This window comes from Triticum urartu, chromosome 7A (assembly GCF_056163025.1).
Source record: "Triticum urartu cultivar PI428250 chromosome 7A, HENAU_Tu73, whole genome shotgun sequence".
In the NCBI taxonomy this organism is placed as follows: domain Eukaryota; kingdom Viridiplantae; phylum Streptophyta; class Magnoliopsida; order Poales; family Poaceae; genus Triticum; species Triticum urartu.
In genome coordinates, this window is record NC_141879.1 from 162,261,391 (window position 1) to 162,272,124 (window position 10,734).

A 10,734-nucleotide genomic window follows, 5' to 3' on the forward strand; every position below is an offset into this window, starting at 1 on the left:
CCTATTAACTCACCCATCCTCTTGCTGGGGTATGTCATACTCCTTGATAGGCCACTTACTTACGTCCGGATATTTCCCTGGTGTAATAAGATTTGCCTGACGCATATCATGTGCTATAGCCATTCGCTATAAAGAGGATAGTGTTAAAGATCAATCATAAACAATATGTAAGAGCAATGGTACAAATGTTGGTTACATTACCAGTGCTTTAACAGTCCTCTCAATCAGGTCCAGAGGATAGAGCGAATCGAGAGCTTGGAATTCTTTCTTGATCATGTGCATGACCACAGTATCCAGTGGCTATTGTCGATATTCAACGCGATATACGTCTACAGTGCAAAAAACCATTACGGATCAAAAGAAATACTTGATGAACTATCATGTAGTGATGAATCACAAACATTATGTACCTTATCACGCACAGTATACTCTTTCGTGACTCTATTAACTGCCCCAGCTTTGGTCAGAGCACTGCGATAGCACGATCTACAAGGAATTTGGACCTCCACGCTGGACAGAGGTAACGATCATGACCAACACGCAGCTCCAAATGTCCCATATAAGCATCAATAACCTGCATAGAATATCAGCGCATTACATGTTGAGAGTTGAGACATAGATTTTTGAGCATCTTATAAAGAGGACATGCAAGTAGTACTTACATCGTCCGACAGCCATCTATGAGCTAGTACCGGTAGAATCCTTTCGGAAGTCAGAGTTATGCCACGGCCTTCACTGTAGTAAATTTTTTTGTTCTTGTTCTTCTCAGTGCTAGCAGCTAACTCGACAAATGAAACAGTTGCATCAATTATTTCCGGCGTCAACTCATCTGCCACATCCTCCACCACATTATTGTTTGAAAATAGAGCTGCATGAAATAATATGAACGTCAACAATGGTGATCATATGCATTGGTAGTAAATAAAAAAATTAAGAATGTTAGTTACGAGACCTCTAGTAGCAGTACTAATACCAGAGGTTCTCTGACCACGGCTGGTACGCCTGCCGGGCTTGTCAAGTGCGTAGGGGGAATCAAATTTCTTGGGAACGGTCCGCTTCCGCTTACCGGACATAACCTCCTCATCCTTATCGATTGTTGCACCCTTTTTTCCATTCGCCTTAGCCATGAACTTGCCGACAGAAGATGGACAAATGTCTATGTCCGATGAAGGTGCTTGATTAGAAGTACCAACCACCCAAGGGTTTTCCGGTGTACCCCCACATACATCATTACGGTTAATAGGTGAAGCTTCCTTGTGTCCTTTCAGCTTCGATGGGGTTTTATGTTTCACAAACTAAATCGTGTGAACATTTCTGGACGAAAAAAATTAAGCGAGAAAATTATAGACAGAAAGATAAATACATAGTACCTCAGGTATGGTTTTATGGTCGGGAAGCACTTCAGGCTGCATCATGTCAATGATTGGCTCTCCATCACTGTCCATGTCTTCCTTGTACACGAATTCCTTCTTTTCATATGGACCATTCTCGAACGAATCCACTTCGTCCGGATCATTCTCCGCGGATGGCACGGCAGCAGCCGGCTTGTACATGACACCTTCTTTGTTCAACTTCTCCAACAACCTCTGCAATAGAAATATAAACTTAGTAATGGTAGGATAGTTTAAAACAGCAAACATACTGTAAAGTATAAAGTTTGGGTGTGATACCTCAGCTACTTGATCAGGGATTTGCCTCATCTCGGTGTGTATGAAGTCCATGCACCGCTTCATTAGAAGCTCCATCAAATCTCCCGACAATGCGGTTGACGTCGACTTCTTTGCGTTTCCAGTTGCAGGCTTGGTTTTTGGCTTCATGGTAGGCGCATTATTTGGGATGTTGGGCTCCTGAGCCCTATACTCCTGGGTGATATTATTTTCGATCTGCATGCGATATTGAAGTACATGTGATAAATAAAAAATAAATAGTATTAAGTTACAAAACATTTAATAAAGACGAAACACAATGACTTACCCTTACGTTACCACGGCCGCGCCCATTATCATAGTCGAACCTATCTCTCCTAGTGGCCGCGCCTTCTGTCCAGTTCCTCATAAGAGGTTGTATGGACAAGTTGGGATTATAGGCGCATTCGCCTTCGACCGGTTGCACCTTCTCCCAGTACAAGTACTACAAAAAAAATATAAGGATTTAGAGTTAGTAAAATACATCACATAAAATTTGCAATGATATGATAATTGACATTATGCAACACGTCTGATATGTGTACCTACAAGAGAGCCAAATTGCCTTTCGGCCATTGGCGGAGGTGTTTGCCTTTCTTCACTATGCGAAGGCAATTAAGGAGAACACGCATGGTGAAGGCATTCCAGTTAATCTTTGAAATACGTTTCACATCGCAGACCAAAGCGTAGTACTGCTTTGGCACAATCTTGCTCGACATGGGAGCAATAATTGTTCCTAACAGGACCAGCACTACTTTGCGAAGGAAATCGTCATCGGTGGCTTTACTTTTAATTATGTCCTCAATGAGATTATCTATCACTATGTTTTCTGACGTCTTACTGAGAAATTGTGGCGGCACCCGCTCCTTCATGTCCTCGCCTTCTTCAGTTAGAATGTCCGAAGCGAATAGTCCTTGGTTCTCGAGGTTAAAGATGCACTCGACGTCGACCGCACCGAGAGTCACCTCCCCAACCTGCTCTTGTATAATGAATCTGCCCGTGCTAGCCTGAAAATTCTCAATCATATACCTAATCAGCAGGGTATGCATCTTAATAGATGGTATTTGCAGCATGCTGCGCAACAATGTATCAGCCACTCTAGCGCGTTGACCGCTCGATAGATCTGCAACAAGCTTGCACCATTTCTCAACTGCGCATACTATTTCTCCATTCAGCTCGTCCATCCTATTGAAAGAAAATATATAACTTCGTGACATTAGCTAACACTAAAGCAAAAATAACAATAGGCATGCAAAAATATAAAACTTTCTGGCAGTAGCTAACACTAATGCAAAAATAACACTAATGGAAATACAATACTATCACCATATATACTGCAACATGCAGCCAAGTGTGTGCTGACATGAGGCAATAAAAAAATACCTACAATTGGTAATTGAATTTACTTGCATCTGATCAAGTTCTTTGAGTATCATGTAAATTATATAATCAATAAATTTAATATGGTAAACTGTTACTTATTCGTCTGGTTGTCTTACTAACAGGGTGACAAATTGTTCACCTGTAAATAAACTAGAGTTTATAGCAATGGTACCTATTTGAGGTTCATCAATATCTAATGTTAATAACTCTTTAATGTTCTATGTGCACAACAATATAATTGGATCGTGTGACAAAAATATAATTGGATCTTGTGACAAAAAAATGTATTGCATCATGCTTCTCGAGAAACAACATCTTATTCTACCATGCTATGAAAGAACCAAAGAATGTTTTCATCTACGCCATCTGGTCAGAACGCATCTAGTCCAGTTCATACTAGTTGAAAATATCTGGTAAACCTAAGTCCATCAAAGCAACGAGACAGAGGAAGTAGCTTGCTATGAAAGCGCGAGGGAAGGAGGACAATTTACTTGATCGGTCGACGAAGATGAAAGAAGTCGGCGATGCGTTCTCGACGTAGTTCGTCGAGGTCGGCCTACACGTGCGGACGACCTTGATCTTCTCGGGGTTTTTGTGGCGTGTGGGATGCGGCGAACGGAGCTATCGACGCCTCGCCGGCAGGAGTCGATCTAGTGGACGACATGTGCGAGGAGGAGTAGATTATATACGAGGTTGACGCCTAGGTTATCATAACTTCCCTGTGGCCAATCTCGCGATCTATATTTTCCTCCGTTGAAGCGAGGCTGAACGTGCTCCTCAATCGTAGGGATTAGGAACATATGGATTAGCACGATCCCAGAATTGTGTAACAGAATGGCAACTATTCCCGTGATCAACGTGCGTGTGATCGACGTGCATGGAAAGCGCAGCATTGTGGGCTCCACAATATGGATCCGACACTTATTTGCGGTCTGGGCCGGCCCACCTACCTGCATTGTTTCTTCCCTCAAAATAAATATCATTGGTTCATCCCTAAAAAAAACTCTTTGTGACACGTATTAGTTATTGTATACTTGTATATGTTCAACAATATTTATAGTATCTCTATCATTTCTACAATATTATACATGCATCGAGTGTCGGAAATGAACGATACTTGTCATGCATGCATGCCATGGTCATCGTAGGTTACGGATTAAGTTTGGGATCATTTCGTGAGATCGTAGATTACGCATAAACCACTTTCAGACCTGCCCTCCGGCAGACACGAATGGTCCTGCTTGTACATGGTGCATGTGGAAACATGCATGAGATGACCCCAACTTTTGGGAGCATGTGGGCTTGGCCAATGTGGTCCCCCAGGCAAGGTGTGCATGAATTCGGACACAAAACGCACGTTGCATCACGTGGGGGCAGTGTTGTAGGGTTTTCTCGCAAGAAAACCCTAGAAATTGCATCGAGTGTCGCAAATGAACGATACTTGTCACGCATGCAAGCCATGGTCATCGTAGGGTATGCATGTAGTTTGGGATCATTTGGTGGGACCATCAAGGAAAACCAATTTCAGACCTGACCTCCGGCAGACCTGAATGGTCCTGCTTGTACATGGTGCATGTGGAAGCATGCATGAGATGACCCCAACTTTGGGAGCTTGTGGGCTTGGCCAATGTGGTCCCCCAGGCAAGGTGTGCACGAATTCGGACACAAAATGCACGTTGCGTCACGTGGGGGTAGTGTTGTAGGGTTTTGTCGCCGGAAAACCCTAGAAAATGCATCGAGTGTCGCAAATGAATGCTACTTTTCACGCATGCATGCCATGGTCATCATAGGGTATGCATGAAGTTTGGGACCATTTGGTGGGACCGTCAAGGAAAACCAATTTCAGACCTGATCTCCGGCAGACCCGAATGGTCCTGCTTGTAGATAGTGCATGTGGGGGCATGCATGAAGTGACCCCAACTTTTGGGAGCATGTGAGGATGGCCAATGTGCCCCTCCCCCCCATGCAAGGTGTGCACGAGTTCGGACACAAAACACACATTGTGTCACGTGGGGGCAGTGTTGTAGGGTTTTGTCAATGAAAAAACCCTAGAAAATGCATCCAGTTTTGGAAATGAACGATACTCGTCATGCATGCTTGCCATGGTCATCCTAGGGTTTGCATACAGTTTGGTCTGAACTGGTGAGACCGAGAAGATAAATCTGCTCCTAGTACATGGTGCATGTGGAGGTATGCATGCGACTGTCCCAACTACATTTGATTTAATAATATTTGAAGTTTCAAACAGAAAATAAAATTTATAATTTGGAATGAAGAATTGAAATAATGAAGAAGTGCAATAGAACTTAACATATTATCAATTACATTTTGGAAATATTTTGAATATAAAGAAGAGAACAAATATTAGAATGAAGAAGTGAAATAAAACAGAACATTTTATCTTACAAATTAAAAATATTTCAAAAATAATAAAGATAAGAAATATTAGAATTAACAATTAAAATAAAACACACCATTTTAGTTTATATTTCGTAAATATTATCAATATACAAAAGAGAACGAACAAATGAAATAAAACACAACAGAATTTGGCATATTTTTTAAATTTTAGCAAACACTGTTAGAAATAATATAGAAAAAAAGAGACTTGATTTTAAATATTACAAATATAAACAAGAAAAGAAACAAAGAAAATTTAAAACGTATCAGCGAGCGGAATAAGGCTGCCCTGGGCCCGCCCGAATTGGGCCCAAGGCGGAGCCGCGCAGGGCACATCGCAGCGCACAGCCGTTGGGTGGTGGGAGTTTAGTCCCACCTCGCCAAGCGAGGGAGCGCTGCACCGGTTTATATACCCAGCTGCGACTCCCCTCTCAAGCTCCTATCAATTGCAGGCAGTACATTGCTTAACTCTTGTCCCCTCTGCCCCATGGGGCCTACTAGCAGCAGAGATAATATGTACCACGGGCCTGCATCCTGGCCCATGCAACGCAGGGTTCCTAGTCGTATGCAGGCCGTGGAGTATGAATTCTCCTGCTCTGGTAGGTGGGCACTTTTTTTTGGCATATTGCCATGTGTATTGATCTTCAAATCACACACTAAATTATACACATGCTCACTTGCATTCAATACACAATTTTTGTGTGCATACATGACAAGTTAATGTTTTGACCTTCAAGTCATCTAATAAATTTTACACATGCTCACTTACATGTAATACACATGGATATTAATTGGATTTCAGCAAAAATGAGGCCGTGGTGTATGAATTCTACTACCACATGCATGCAAGATGCATAGAGTGTCGGAAATGAACGGTAGTTGCCAAGCATGCTTGCTATGGTCATCGTAGGGTGTGCATAAAAGTTTGGTATCAATTGGTGAGACCGAGAAGAAGAACCTGCTTGTAGTACATGGTGCAAGTGGAGGCATACATGCGATTGTCCCAACTATATTTGATTTAATAATATTTCAAGTATGAAACAGAAAATAAAATTTATAATTAGGAAAGACAACCATGAAAAGTGAAATATGAGAGAACAATATATCATACATTATTTAAATTTATAACTGTCAGAATAAAGAAAAGAGGAGAATATAGAAAACAGAAGAAAAAATTTGAATGAATAAGTGCAATAAAAGACAACATATTATCTTACATTTTGGAAATATTTCAAATATAAAAAAGAGAACAAATATTACAATGAAGAAGTGAAATAAAACAAAACATTTTATCTTACAAACTAAAAATATTTAAAAAATAATAAAGATAAAAAATATTGGAATGAAGAATTGAATTAAAACACAACACTTTAGTTCATATTTCGTAAATATTATCAATATACAAAAGAGTATGAACAAATGAAATAAAACACAACAGAATTTGGCATATGTTTTAAATTTTAGTAAACACTGTTAGAAATAATATAGAAAAAAAGAGACTTGATTTTAAATATTACAAATATAAACAAGAAAAGAAACAAAGAAAATTTAAAACGTATCAGCGAGCGGAGTAAGGCTGCCTGGGCCAGCCCGCCCGAATTGGGCCCAAGGTGGAGCCGCGCAGGGCACATCGCAGCGCACAGCCGTTGGGTGGTGAGAGTTTAGTCCCACCTCGCCAAGCGAGGAAGCGCCGCACCGGTTTATATACCCGGCTGCGACTCCCCTCGCAATCTCCTATCAATTGCAGGCAGTACATTGCCTAACTCTCGCCCCTTCTGCCCCGTGGGGCCTACTAGCAGCAGAGATAATCTGCATCACGGGCCTGCATCCTGTCCCATGCACCGCAGGGTTCCTAGTCGTATGCAGGCCGTGGAGTATGAATTCTCCTGCTCTGGTAGGTGGGCAATTTTTTTTGGCATATTGCCATTGTGTATTGATTTGATCTTGAAATCACATACTAAATTATACACATGCTCACTTGCGTTCCATACACATATTTTTTTTGCATATATGACAAGTTAATGTTTTGACCTTCAAGTCATTTTTTCAAAAACTGGCTTAAGTTAGACCAAATGGCCCCTCCGGAATGCGCTCATTTTTTCGACCACCTCCAAATGACCTCAACTTTGGCACACATGATCTATTGCACAAACAAAGGTGGGTTCCAAAGGTTTTATATTTTTTTGAATTTTTTATTAATTTATAATGCCCTCTAAACTGACCGGTCAAAACATCAGTCTATACCTCAGGGGGGCATTGTAAAAAATTCTTTTTCCAAATTTTCTTTCATAGCCATGATCGGCACATGTGGGTCACCATGTTCAAGAAAGTTTGTGTGATTTGGAGGTGGTGGGAAAAATCACATTTTTTTAAAAACTGGCCCCTCCGGAATGCGGTCATTTTTTCAACCACCTCCAAATGACCTCAACTTTGGCACACATGATCTATTGCACAAACAAAGGTGGGTTCCAAAGGTTTTATATTTTTTTGATTTTTTTATTAATTTATAATTCCCTCTAGACTGACCGGTCAAAACATCGGTCTATACCTCAGGGGGGCATTGTAAATAATTCTTTTTCCAAATTTTCTTTCATAGCCATGATTGGCACATGTGGGTCACCATGTTCAAGAAAGTTTGTGTGATTTGGAGGTGGTGGGAAAAAATCACATTTTTTAAAAAACTGGCTTAAGTTAGACCAAATGGCCCCTCCGGAATGTGGTCATTTTTTCGACCACCTTCAAATAACCTCAACTTTGGCACACATGATCTATTGCACAAACAAAGGTGGGTTCCAAAGGTTTTATATTTTTTTGAATTTTTTATTAATTTATAATGCCCTCTAGACTGACTGGTCAAAACATCGGTCTATACCTAAGGGGGGCATTGTAAAAAATTCTTTCTATATTTTTGAAATTATTTGAATTTATAATGCCCTCTTAAATTTGTTTACCTTTTTAATGCCCTCTTATTTTTTTTGAATTTTTTATTTATTAAACTAGGTTTACAAGATGGCTAGGATGGTCCATGCTTTTCCTTTTGTTTATTTTTTTCGTTTTCCTTCACTTTACATAAAAATTACCTGAGCACTCCAAAAATAACATAAAAATTACATGACCCCTTAAATAATAACATACAAAAAATTCAAAAGGTATTTTTATCAAACACATCTTTTTGAATATGTATATTTCCTTTTCTTCTAAATTTATATTTAATTCCTTCACACTTTGATGATGGAATATTTGCTCTGTAATTGCAACATAGGTTCAAATGATGGAACATTTGATATTTTTGCTTATTCAAATTATGAGTTGATGGAATGTGTGAGGATGAACAATTATCAGTAACTTTACTAAACCCCATGTACTATAATTCATGACAGCCATTTTGGAACATTGCGACATTCAATATTTGGTATAATTGGCACATGGGCACAGCATGTTGCACTTGCCCACAGCATAGACAAGTGTTGCAGCATGTCTCAAGCAACACTGAAGCGTCATTTTTTTTTCGCACCATCGAAACAACAACTAAACATGAAGGAAGCATTCACCACCATTAAAGATAAGGCCACACATATATAGATAGCATTCTAATATGTAGCAGGCAGTTCACAACAGATCCAGTTCAACCACACAATACATTACATTACATTACATTAATATATCAAGTTTTCTCGTAGTTCAGACCCAGATGCAGCTTTTCCAAAAGTAAAACATCATCAAATATACTGATGATGAGTACGGCTTCCAGCTTCCAGGTCAGGGTTTCTCAGGACCTTCAGGAGCGCCTTATGCTGACCAATGATCCTGTAGTCATGACTGGAGATCGATGTAGCCCGGCAATGTTCCATCAGATGCTCCAATAACCCAGACCTGGGCTTGGGCTTGCTGCAGTAGGGGCACCGGTACTTTTCATTCCTTCAGTTGTAGTACTTGGCAGGTCCTTGGGCCCTGATCTTCAACACCTCCTTCTCTTCAAAGGACTCGACGTTCCCCTCGACCACATCATCTCCAGATTCATACTGCACAAATTAATGACTGACATTAATACATTATGCATTCAAAAACTATAAACACATAATACTAACTCAATGCAGAAATAACATTTGAACTAGGCCTTACCTCGTATGGCTCATCTTCATCAGACTCATATGGGTAGAACCCAGTCTTGTCCCACTTCCTCTTGTTGCCCACAAGATCCTCCTCCTCCTGCTATATTGTCAAACAAGCACATCAATTACAATGAATTGAATTGCAGTTCACAGAATGTCATTACAAACAAAATTGTGAATGTGAACCACATTGGTATGTTGCAAGTGACCAAATGCTTTCCTTATAAATACAGAATCTAAGCAATCAATCAACAGACAAATGATGTCCTTCATAAATGCTAATGAAAATGCAAGCTGGATTCTTGACATTCCCTGGATAAACCCAACACTTTACTTTTGAGGGAATTACCCCCCCCCACACACACACTACTTAATGGAAACATATAGTATATTTTGTTGCTAGGATCCTGTGTTGGAATGTTTACTTCACACTTTACATATAGTATATACTAATTACAGAAGCCAACTACAAATTTTAATATGCACAAATTACTGTTTTTGGGACAATGCAGCAAAGCTCCTACACATATTAACATAATACAGTAGTTAATTAGGTACAACTTCAACTATAAATGCATACATCTCCAACAAACATCTAAAATTTCATTACTTACCTAAACAACAACAAATTATACTATAGATGAATCTTGTATCATCTAATCAATGCATTGGCACATCTTAATTAATGCATTCCAAATCAAATATGTTTCCATCCAGTATCATTGAACTACAGATCAAATCAAATAATCATAAATGTCAGCAGCATTGAACTACAGATCTAATAATCATATGGCATCTATCTGACCTTAAATTCCCCTTAAATAAGGTATTAATCCTCATACTAATTAAATTCTAACAAGCAAAAATTCAACTACTAATCTAATAAGCATCTGAAAAAACCCCAAGATGCTTTTATCTCTGAAGCATCGGCATTGCAGAGGATGTTCAATGCTGTCAACATCTCTGAAGCAACGACAAAATTTGATGAGGACATGACTACCTTGGATACGACCAAAAATATTGCATACATGCATATTTGTCAGGTGATTTCTAATGCAAACTATTCAATAATCTATTTATGTTATCCAGAACAAAAATACTTCACACACTTTTGTGTTTTGTCTAATTGCAGGTGTATGGGACATTTGTACAAT